This window comes from Nycticebus coucang, chromosome 17, assembly GCF_027406575.1.
Source record: "Nycticebus coucang isolate mNycCou1 chromosome 17, mNycCou1.pri, whole genome shotgun sequence".
In the NCBI taxonomy this organism is placed as follows: Eukaryota; Metazoa; Chordata; class Mammalia; order Primates; family Lorisidae; genus Nycticebus; species Nycticebus coucang.
Window position 1 is genome coordinate 57039165 of NC_069796.1, and position 11567 is coordinate 57050731.

The window sequence follows — 11567 nt, forward strand, 5'->3', positions numbered from 1 at the left end:
TTCTTAAAGCTTATACATCATAGAGCCTTTTGAATAAAAGTGACTGTCTATAACCAAAACATATTTTAGTTGAAAGGAAAACGAATAGTAAACAACAGCAATGGGTTTTACACTTAGGCAACCAATTTACAACTCAAGAATTTTTGTAGCTATATCATGTTGACTCTCAAGGGACCTTAAAGATCAAATTCTAGTTCTGTATGACTGACAGTCAGAGAAATTCTAATTCTGTCATAACTGATGGTCTCCTTTCTAACGCCCCCAACTCTTTCTGCTATTAAGAAACAAATGGAAAATTACTACACCTTTATACCTTGTTCCTATCTGGTTTTAGGGTGTTTTCTTATGAGAGTAACTTTTTTGACCTCTTGTTACCATAATCATGTTGACCCATTTTGGGGGGTTGAAATGGAGAGTGTGGGTCCTATTATCTTTTAAGTACATACAAGATTTTTTTCTTTGTTTGCATCATGTGCTAAAGTGTCATGGCTAAAGTCACTTCTTAAAATTGTGGCTTTCTCCATGTCAATTTCTTAATCAAGAATAAACTTCAGTTTGTGTTCTCAGATCCTCCAGTTTTGGTCTCAACTTACCTATCACATTTTAGTTTCCACTACTCTACAAACCAGTGGTCAGGGTAGGTCTGTCATTTTAACTACCATCTGTCATCTTTACCGTTCATTTGTACCTTATTGACAAAATCTCCTTGCTTTGACTCTCTCCACGAGGCCAAGACTTTTCTATTATCAAGTGCTTTGGTTGATATCTGTATTACCCATGGAGATTTCTCAAACTGTAATCTAGATAAATCTCCTTTTCTAAAACTTTTATATCATGCATGGATTGAAACCAGCACTTCTCAAGTTACTCTGAAGAACACAAGTTTGGAGAAAAGGGTTTAAGAGTCAAAGTGGCTTGGGAAACTTTAGTATCCATGGAAAACAATTTGGGAAATTAGCCTTTGAATTTCTTGAGGGCAGAGAGTGTTATAAGTTGTTGCACCTTCAGTGGGAATATAGTGCTTGTCACATAGTAGGCAACGTAGATTAATGTAAATTAATGATTGCTGAAAAATTTAGCCTTTCATGTACTGGGTTATATTACTTTCTTTAAATATTGATATTTAAAATTTTTTCTCACCAGGGGGACAGAAATATTCTTAAGGACTCAAGTCATGTGTGATGATTATATTTTTCATTGCATTTAGTGCAGGACTTGTCATCTGGATAGTAATTAATAGAAACTTGCTCTAACTTGATTGCTAGAACCACTCTGTGTGTAGGCATAGTGTAAGCAATGTTATTTTGATAGTTGGCATATGGCATAACATCCTGACTATTATTCTGTCTTCCAGGATTCACTCTGAAGTAGCTATTTCCATACTGCATTTGGCTAAATATTTGGTGGTTTTACTCTCACTTATTGGAATAAGTGCATTTTTTCTCTTTCAAAGCTTGGGTATTTGTGACCAATGTGAGAAAAATTGTGCATTGAATAGGCCTCTCAACCTAGCTTTGCATAAACCACTGGATGTCTTTATATCTTTAAAGACATTTTACAGGAAGGATTTATAAGTCAGATGTTAAAGTTTCTAAGATAGAAACTCAATACTTTGAAATAATACCCAGGCATTTGATCAGTTACTTGCAGATATGCTGATTGTGCTAGGAATTTTTGGGAGAGAGATTTCTCTAAATTGCCTTACCACTAAGCCTCTTCCTTAAGATGATACCCTCTTGAACTGGAAGTGGATAGTTTTCTCTAAGAATTCCTATATTCAAAGTCAGTTTTCTTAGAATCATTTTCCTTTGAATGTGGGCTCTAGCTTCAGAATACTAGGCTATTTTAGTTTGATTTCTCTAGTCCTTGATTAGCTGCCTGTTAGAATTGGTTTCAGTAAATCAGTTGGAAGAGATTTTAATTTTATCTAACATTATCTAATATTTATGTAATAATTCTAATTCTAAAAACTAGTAAGTTCACAAAATCATTAAAAATGTATGTTATGGCTTTTAAGGGGGTCGAGAAAAGATGGCTGACTGAAGCCAGCTTTCCATGGAGGCTTCTGTCCAGAAGGAGAGTTAAAGGGCAGAAATTTAGCAAGTAACCTGGTGGAATAGAGCTATACCAAGAGAGAAGGTTGAAGAATGCACATCAAACCCACTGAGGAGCTGTGACCCCAAGTATACAAACAAAAGGTACAAAATCCATCACCAAGCAGATGGGAGTCCCCTCCCCCATGACAATGGCTCGGAGTGCCCCACAAACAAATGAGCAGAGTTCAAAGGTCCTCCCACTACACTCCACAGGAGAGACCCTCTAAAAACTGGACCTACCTCCCCTACTAGGGTGCCACAGGTTTCTACTACCAGGCATAACACTGTATATATTCTCTACCTGCAATTCTGAGCTTCCAGCACTCCCCTTCACTCTCACTCTGGGGTCTGGAGGGCTGTCCCCCAGGAGTCCAGATTCTTGGGTGACTTATCAAGGGGTGTGGACAGGGCCTAGACTGCAGCTGGTCAGTGCTGATTCTGTGGCACAGGAGTGAGGAGAGGATGGTCAGCTGAGAGGGAACCACACGAAAGTGGCGGTGCCCTGAGGCACAGAGCAGCAGCCATTTTGGGCAACAATAAGGCTCATTCCCGGATATTCTGAAGCCATGCCCTCTGTCTCACTGGGCAACCAGAGGAGGCCAGGCATCTTCTCAGGTGGCAACCACTGCGGAACAGATCTGGGACGGAAATGCAGGCCCCCTGAGACTTCAACCCAGAGTAACTGTTTCACTAGGGTCAGACAGAGACCAACTGAAAATAAGACAGAACCACTTAGCCCCACCACACCGAACAGGTCCCCAGTTGCTCAGACCATAGCACTGCATGGGACCTTGACAAAGCTCTAGGGGAAAATAAAATGGTGTAAAATAATCATGGGGAGGAATCAGCAGAAAAACTCTGCTAACATGAATAATCAGAATAGATCAACACCCACAAAGAAAGATATGGCAGATGTAACTGAAGATCCCATTCATAAACAGCTGGCTGACATGTCAGAAATCGAATTCAGAACTTTCATTGCAAACAAGATTAATAGAATGGAGGAAAATTTGAAATTAGAAATTTGAGGATCAATTCAAAAGTCAGAATTAGAAATTCGAGGAGAAATTCAAAAGTTGTCTCAAGAATTTAACGAATTTAAAGACAAAACCACCAAAGATTTTGATGCACTGAAGCAAGAATTTGCTGCCTTCAAAGATCTGAAAAATACAGTAGAATCCCTCAGTAACAGAGTGGAACAAGTAGAAGAAAGGATTTCTGACATTGAAGACAAAGCTTTTGAATGCTCCCGAACTCTCAAAGAGGAAGAGAAATGGAGAGCAAAAGCAGATCATTCTCTCAGAGAGCTCTGGGATAATTTGAAGAAGGCTAATATCCGCCTCATTGGAATCCCTGAAAGTGATGAAGTGGCCTCACAAGGCACAGAGGCCCTTCTCCATGAAATTATGAAAGAGAATTTTCCAGACATGCCAAGAGATTCTGAAATTCAGATAGCAGACAGTTTCAGAACCACAGCACAACTCAATTCGAATAAGACATCCCCCAGGCATATCATCATTAACTTCACTAAAGTTAATATGAAGGAGAAAATCCTCAAAGCTGCCAGATGTAAGAATTCCATTACCTACAAAGGGAAGAATATTAGGATGACTGCAGATCTCTTTGCTGAAACTTTTCAAGCCAAAGAGGGTGGTCATGGAATTTTAATCTCCTAAAGCAAAATAACTTTCAACCCCAGATCCTGTATCCAGCTAAACTGAGTTTCATTTATGACGGAGAAATGAAATACTTTAATGACATTCATATGTTGAAGAAATTTGCCATAACAAAACCAGCTCTTCAGGATATTCTCAGACCTATCCTCCATAATGACCAGCCCAATCCTCTACCACAAAAGTAAACTCACTCGGAAACTTTTGATCAAACTCCACCTTCCACAATGGCAAAAGGATTAAAAATGTCCACTGGGTTTTTCAAAAAAACTCGATACCTAAAATTTTACCAGACTTATCAATATTCTCCATTACTGTGAATGGCTTAAACTATCCTCTAAAGAGGCACAGATTAGCTGACTGGATACAAAAACTCAGGCCAGATATTTGTTGCATACAAGAGTCACATCTTACCTTAAAAGATAAATATAGACTCAGGGTGAAAGGATGGTCATCCATATTTCAGGCAAATGGTAATCAGAAAAAAGCAGGTGTTGCAATTCTATTTGCAGACACAATAGGCTTTAAACCAACAAAAATAAGGAAGGATAAGAATTGTCACTTCATGTTTGTTAATCACTCAATATGATGATTTCAATTATTAATATCTATGCACCCAATCAGAATCACCTCAATTTATAAGAGAAACTCTAACAGACATGAGTAACTTGATTTCCTCCAGCTCCATAGTAGTCGGAGATTCCAAAACTCCTTTGGCAGTGTTGGATAGATCCTCCAATAAGAAGCTGAGCAAAGAAATTTTAGATTTAAACCTAAGCATCCAACATTAGGATTTAGCAGACATCTACAGAACATTTCATCACAAGAAAACTGAATACACATACTTCTCATCAGCTCATGGAACATATTCCAAAATCGATCACCTCTTAGGTGACAAGTCTAACCTCAGTAAATTTAAAGGAATAGAAATTATTCCTTGCATCTTCTCGGACCACCACGGAATAAAAGTTGAACTCAGTAACAACAGGAATCTGCATACTCATACAAACACATGGAAGTTAAATAACCTTATGCTGAATGATAGCTGGGTCAGAGATGAGATTAAGAAGGAAATTGTCAAATTTCTGGAACAAAAAAACAATGAAGCCATGAATTATCAGAACCTCTGGGATACCGCAAAGGCTGTCCTAAGAGGGAAATGTATAGCACTGCAAGCCTTCCTCAAGAGAATGGAAAGAGAGGAAGTTAACAACTTAATGGGACATCTCAAGCAACTGGAAAAGGAAGAAAATTCCAACCCCAAACCCAGTAGAAGAAAAGAAATAACCAAAATTAGAGCAGAATTAAATGAAATTGAAGACGAAAGAATTATACAACAGATCAATAAATCCAAAAGTTGGTTTTTTGAAAAGGTCAATAAAATAAATAAACCTTTGGCTAACCTGTCCAGGAAAAAAAGAGTAAAATATCTAATTTCATCAATGAGAAACAACGAAGAAAAAATAACAACAGACTCCTCAGAAATTCAAAAAATCCTTAATGAATTTTGCAAGAAACCTTATTCTCAGAAATATGAAAATCTGAAGGAAATGGACCAATACTTGGAAGCACGGCATCTTCCAAGACTTAGCCAGAATCAGGTGGAAATGTTGAACAGGCCAATAAAAGTTCTGAAATAGCATCAACTATACATAATCTCCCTAAAAAGAAAATCCCGGGCCCAGATGGCTTCATGTCAGAATTTGACCAAACCTCTAAAGAGGAACTAGTACCTATATTACTCAACCTGTTCCAAAATGTAGAAAAAGAAGGAAGACTACTCAAAACATTCTATGAAGCAAACATCACCCTGATCCCCAAACCAGGAAAAGACTCAAAAAGAAAAGAAAATTATAGACCAATATCACTAATGAATATAGATGCAAAAATATTCAACAAGATCCTAACAAAGAGAATCCAGCAACACATCAAACAAATTATACATCATGACCAAATTGGTTTTATCCCAGGGTCTCAAGGCTAGTTCAATATACGTAAATCTATAAGTATATTTCAGCACATAAACAAATTAAAAAAAAGATGATACGATTCTCTCAATTGATGCAGAAAAAGCTTTGATAACATCCAGCATCCCTTCATGACCAGAACACTTAAGAAAAGTGGTACAGAAGGGACATTTCTTAAACTGATAGAGGCCATCTACAGCAAACCCACAGCCAATATTGTATTGAATGGACTTAAATTGAAATCATTTCCTCTCAGATCAGGAATTAGTTTCCACTGCTCTTTAACATTGTAATGGACATTTTAGCCATAGTGATTGGGGAAGAAAAGGTGATCAAGGGTAGCCATATTAGGTCAGAAGAGATCAAACTTCACTCTTCGCAGATGATATGATTGTATATCTGGAAAACACCAGGGATTCTACTACAAAACTCTTAGAAGTGATCAAGGAATATAGCAGCGTCTCAGGTTACAAAATCAACATTCGTAAATTGATAGCCTTTATATATACCAACCATAGTCAAGCTGAAAAAAACAGCTAAAGGCTCTATTCCATTCACAGTAGTGCTAAAGAAGATGAAATATTTGGGAGTTTATCTAACAAGGGATGTGAAAAATCTCTATAAAGAGAACTATGAAATTCTAAGAAAAGAAATAGCTGAAAATGTTAACAAATGGAAAAATATACCATGCTCATGGCAGGGAAGGATCAACATTGTTAATATGTCCATACTACCCAAAGCAATACATAATTTTAATGCAATCCCTATTAAAGCTCCACTGTCATACTTTAAAGATCTTGAAAAAACAATACTCTGTTTTATAAGAAATCAGAAAAAAACTCAAATAGCCAAGACCTTACTCAGAATTAAAAACAAAGCAGGAGGAATCAGGCTACCAGACCTCAGACTATACTACAAATCGATAGTGATCAAAACAGCACGATACTGGCACAAAAACAGAGAAGTAGATGTCTGAGACAGAATAGAGAACCAAGAGATGAATGCAGCTACTTACCATTATTTGCTTTTTGACAAGCCAATTAAAAACCTTCAGTGGGGAAAAGATTCCCTATTTAACAAATGGTGCTGGGTGAACTGGCTGGCAACCTGTAGAAGACGGAAACTGGACACACACCTTTCACCCTTAACTAAGATAGACTCTCACTGGATTAAAGATTTCAATTTAAGACACGAAACTATAAAAATATTAGAAGACAGTGTAGGGAAAACCCTTGAAAAAATCGGTCTGGGCAAGTATTTTATGAGGAGGACCCCCCGGGCAATTGAAACAGCTTCAAAAATATACTACTGGGACCTGATCAAACTAAAAGTCTTCTGCACATCCTAGAACACAGTAAGTAAAGCAAGCAAACAGCCCTCAGAATGGGAGAAGATATTTGCAGGTTATGTCTCCAACAAAGGTTTAATAACCAGAATCCACAGAGAACTCAAACGCATCAGCAAGAAAAAAACAAGTAATCCCATCACAGGCTGGGCAAGTGACTTGAAGAGAAACTTCTCTGAAGAAGACAGACACACGGCCTACAGACATATGAAAAAATGCTCATCATCCTTAATTATCAGAGTAATGCAAATAAAAACTACTTTGAGATCATCTAACTCCATTAAGATTAGCCCATATCACAAAATCCCAAGATCAGAGATGTTGGCGTGGATGTGGATAAAAGGGAACACTTCTACACTGCTGGTGGAAATGCAAACTAATACATTCCTTTTGGAAAGATGTTTGGAGAACACTTAGAGATCTAAAAATAGATCTTCCATTCAATCCTATAATTCCTGTACTAGGTATATACCCAGAAGACCAAAAATCACATCATAACAAAGATATTTGTACCAGAATGTTTATTGCAGCCCAATTCATAATTGCTAAGTCATGGAAAAAGCCCAAGTGCCCATCGATCCACGAATGGATTAATAAATTGTGGGATATGTACACCATGGAATATTATGCAGCCTTAAAGAAAGATGGAGACTTTACCTCTTTCATGTTTACATGGATGGAGCTGGAACATATTCTTCTTAGTAAAGTATCTCAAGAATGGAAGAAAAAGTATCCAATGTACTCAGCCCTACTATGAAACTAATTTATGGCTTTCACATGAAAGTTATAAACCAGTTACAACCTAAGAATAGGGGGAAGGTGGAGAGGGAGGGTAGCAAGGGGGGAGGATGGGCGGAGGGAGGGGGATTGGTGGAGTTACACCTGTGGTGCCTCTTACAAGGGTACATGTGAAACTTAATAAATGTAGAATATAAATCTCTTAACCCGATAATTAAGAAAATGCCAGGAAGGCTACGTTAACCAGTGTATGGTGCCCCATGATCGCATTAATGTACATAGCTATGATTTAATAATAAAAAAAAAGAGAGAGAGAAAAAAAAGTCGCTTTTAAATTTCATACCATTCTTCCCTCACAATTCACTGTTGCATTTTTAAATAATGCATGCGCTTATTCCTCTGATTTTGTTTTCTGGATTTTTTTTAATTTCTTGGGCAATCAAACTTTTTATTTCTGTAGATTCATAAGAAGTTACAAATAAATGTTCAAAGGAGAAAAAAATTATGTTATTATATGGACTTAGGAGCTTCAGGAATTGGGCATTTTTAAGTAAATCAGCTAAGCACTGTGATTACCAAAGCATATAGAACGTACAAGAATAGGACAGGTTCCAGAAGATGGGAATGGTCTCTCTTCTACTATTAACTAGGCAAACTCTTCAGCTCTTTCTTTTTATAGAAAGCGCAGGTGTTACTTCACACAATAGAATGACCATATTATATTAACTGCCTTTTTGAAGCTTCTTGGGTGCATATTTTCTTTTCTTTTAGATGGGAAAAAAACTTTATAGACTTCCTTCCAGAAATTCTTCTGAAAGGGCATCTCCAAGGACGATTAAAACTGGTGCACACACTTCACCCTGGCATTCATCGAAGACTCTGCTGCAGTGGAATCTTTCCCAGTTTATGTCTTTGGCACCTCCCCCAATTGTCTATTTTTACTTTTTAACTAAATGTTCAAGCCTTTTGTAACATATTGGTTACAACAGAAAACATTAGTCGGCAGCTGTCTAAACTTTGAGGCTGCACATGCACCTGACAGCAACGTTTATGGATGTTTGATAATAGAATTTCTAGAGGGTGTTTATATTTGTTAAAAAGTGCACCATTTTTTCATCTAGCAGTGTCAGGGGTTCCATCTCATGGTGGCTTTTTGAGGGATTTGATCCTTCAACACTACACAGAGACATATCTGAGGATAAGCAGTATGGTTTCTGTTTAACATTGTGATTCTCTTCTCTGTCTTTTGCAAACACACTCAGTGCTCTTGGCAAGCTTACTTCAGTGCAAGGAAAAGCAAACCTAGAGACTACAGACCAGTCTCACTGAGAGCTTTTGGCTTATGATGACATAAAATTTAGTAGAACCATCGACAGCAGTATTTCCATAATGAAGGAATGGTTAATTTTGTTGGCCTGTGAGTTTCTTGCAGAAGGAGAGCAGGCACAGAACTTCACACTTATAATTGCAAGCAATCATATAACAGGTTATTTGTACATCTGTGTGAGAGTGTGTGTGTGTGTAACATGCATGTGTGCACTAGGGAGGGAGGGAAAGTGAGGATGTAAGCTAAAGGCATCTCAAGTCAAATGCCTGTGTATCTGATGATAGTAGCAACATTTGAAGAGGACATTATAATTAAGGAGTATTTTCACTTAAATTATAACATTTGTTCCTAATGCCAACTTTGTATTCAGGATACTTCAGTTTAATGCCTAAACTCCTTCACATGATTCAAGTCACTCTTCTGATCTGCCCTGGTTACCTCATGACAATTTTTTACATTTCTCTGTTCCCAGAACTCATACTCCAGTCACACTAAACTTCTCTTATTCGCTAAATCACAAATGGTTTCTTACCTGGAGTCTTTGGGCGTCTGTTCTTTCTGTCAACCCCCTCCTGTTCATTTGCTAAGTCCGTTCTAGATGCTTGTCCTCACCTTTGTTAGATAAGTAGTCCCCATTATGTGTGTCCTCAGCACTCTATATGTGACCTGGTACTATATAGCACCTGCATCTTATATTGCAATTTTCTGCTTATTTATCTTCCTCACCAGTCTGAAATTCTTGAGGATAGCAATAGAATCGTAGTTATCTCTGTAGTTCTAGCGCCTGGAACACACCTGATGAGTATAACTATTTCTTAAATTCTGTTGTTGGGTTAGGCAGGGCAGCTCTGTTATTACCATCTTACAGGTAAGTGAATGAAAGCTCAGAAATGGTGGAAAGTCCTACCAGTAGAAACATACCCAGAAAGCAAGTAACAAATCTAGAAGATAAACAACAATGGCAACACTGCTACAACTGCTGATGATAATGGCGATGATGAATTTTATTTTTTAAGTACTATGAACCAGTACCACACACATAAATGGATTAAATTCTCAGATCAACTCTTTCACACAGGTAAAAGAGAATCAATAAGGGATTTAAGTCTTCATTAAATTATCGAAAGCTTGATAAAGAGCTTGATGGAAGAGTTTCTAATTCTAATATTATCCATGTACTTTTGCTGTTTCTTAGAAATTTTGATTAAATGTCCAGGTGTTCTACCAGTGTGTTACATTGAACAACATTAATTATTATACATAAATGATAATATGCCAAATTAATTAGTTGTTTGCCTGCAAGTTGTTTAACACTAGTTTGCCAGGTGAATTTCAATGCGTTGGTATATCAGGTCTAATTAATCCTACCCAGACTACTATTGATTCCATACACTCTGATTATATTCTTCCTTACACTGTCCTGACTCCAAACAAATTATCGAGATTTAAATTTGCAGGCACAGACTCTTAGTATCTTAGAATGCCTGGGGGAAAGTTTCAAACTTTCACTCTAGCATTGTGGAATATGTAGGGCTGATTCTTTCTCATACCTCTTGATACACATTGCAGTCAGATGCAAAATGCTAATCTGCATGGTCTGGATTTATATTCTGATGCGCTGTATTCAGTATTGACCCTTCCTTCTCTATGCTTCCTAGCCCTTGGTACCCACCACTCTCTCACTCTAATGAAATAGTGTCCTGGTAAGTTGCGATTGTGTAGCTTCTGCCCTTTTCCCACCAGATTAGAAGCTCCTTACATATAAGAAATACACATACTTGGTCATTGTATCCAAAACCAGAGGCACATATTTAGGCTTAGTATATGAGCATTAAATAATGAGTGTTCTGGCATTGGCGGGATGAACCAGCCTCAGAGCCTTTCTTCTTTCTATGCATTTTCCTTTCCACTTGAGTATGTGGAGTATCAGTGTTTGTAGATATTCTTATTCTGCCTAAAGCATCATATCTCCTTCTATGTCATCTTAGATGGTGTTCCCAAAGTAAAACTACTATGGGAATATCAATATCTCATTTCTAAATGATGGAATGGCACTTTTCAAAGGTGTCCCAATGCCTCATAAATCATAATCATCATCATATTAGTGTGACACATTCTTATTGCTTGTATTACCAGATGCTTTGCTGTATGTATAAACCCTGTTTTTAAAAACATCTTCAGTGAGGTATAATTGATATGCAAACTGCACATATTTAAAGTATACAATTTGATAAGTTTTTGACATACATATAAACCTATGAGTCTATAGGCTTATACATATGTAATCAAGCAGGTGAACAAATCTGTCACTCCCCAACATTTCCTTATTCCCCTCTGTATTACTCTTTCTCAGCCCTTCCCACCCTCACCCCATCCCAAGTCGACCACTGATCTGCTTCCTGTCACTCTAAATTATTTTGC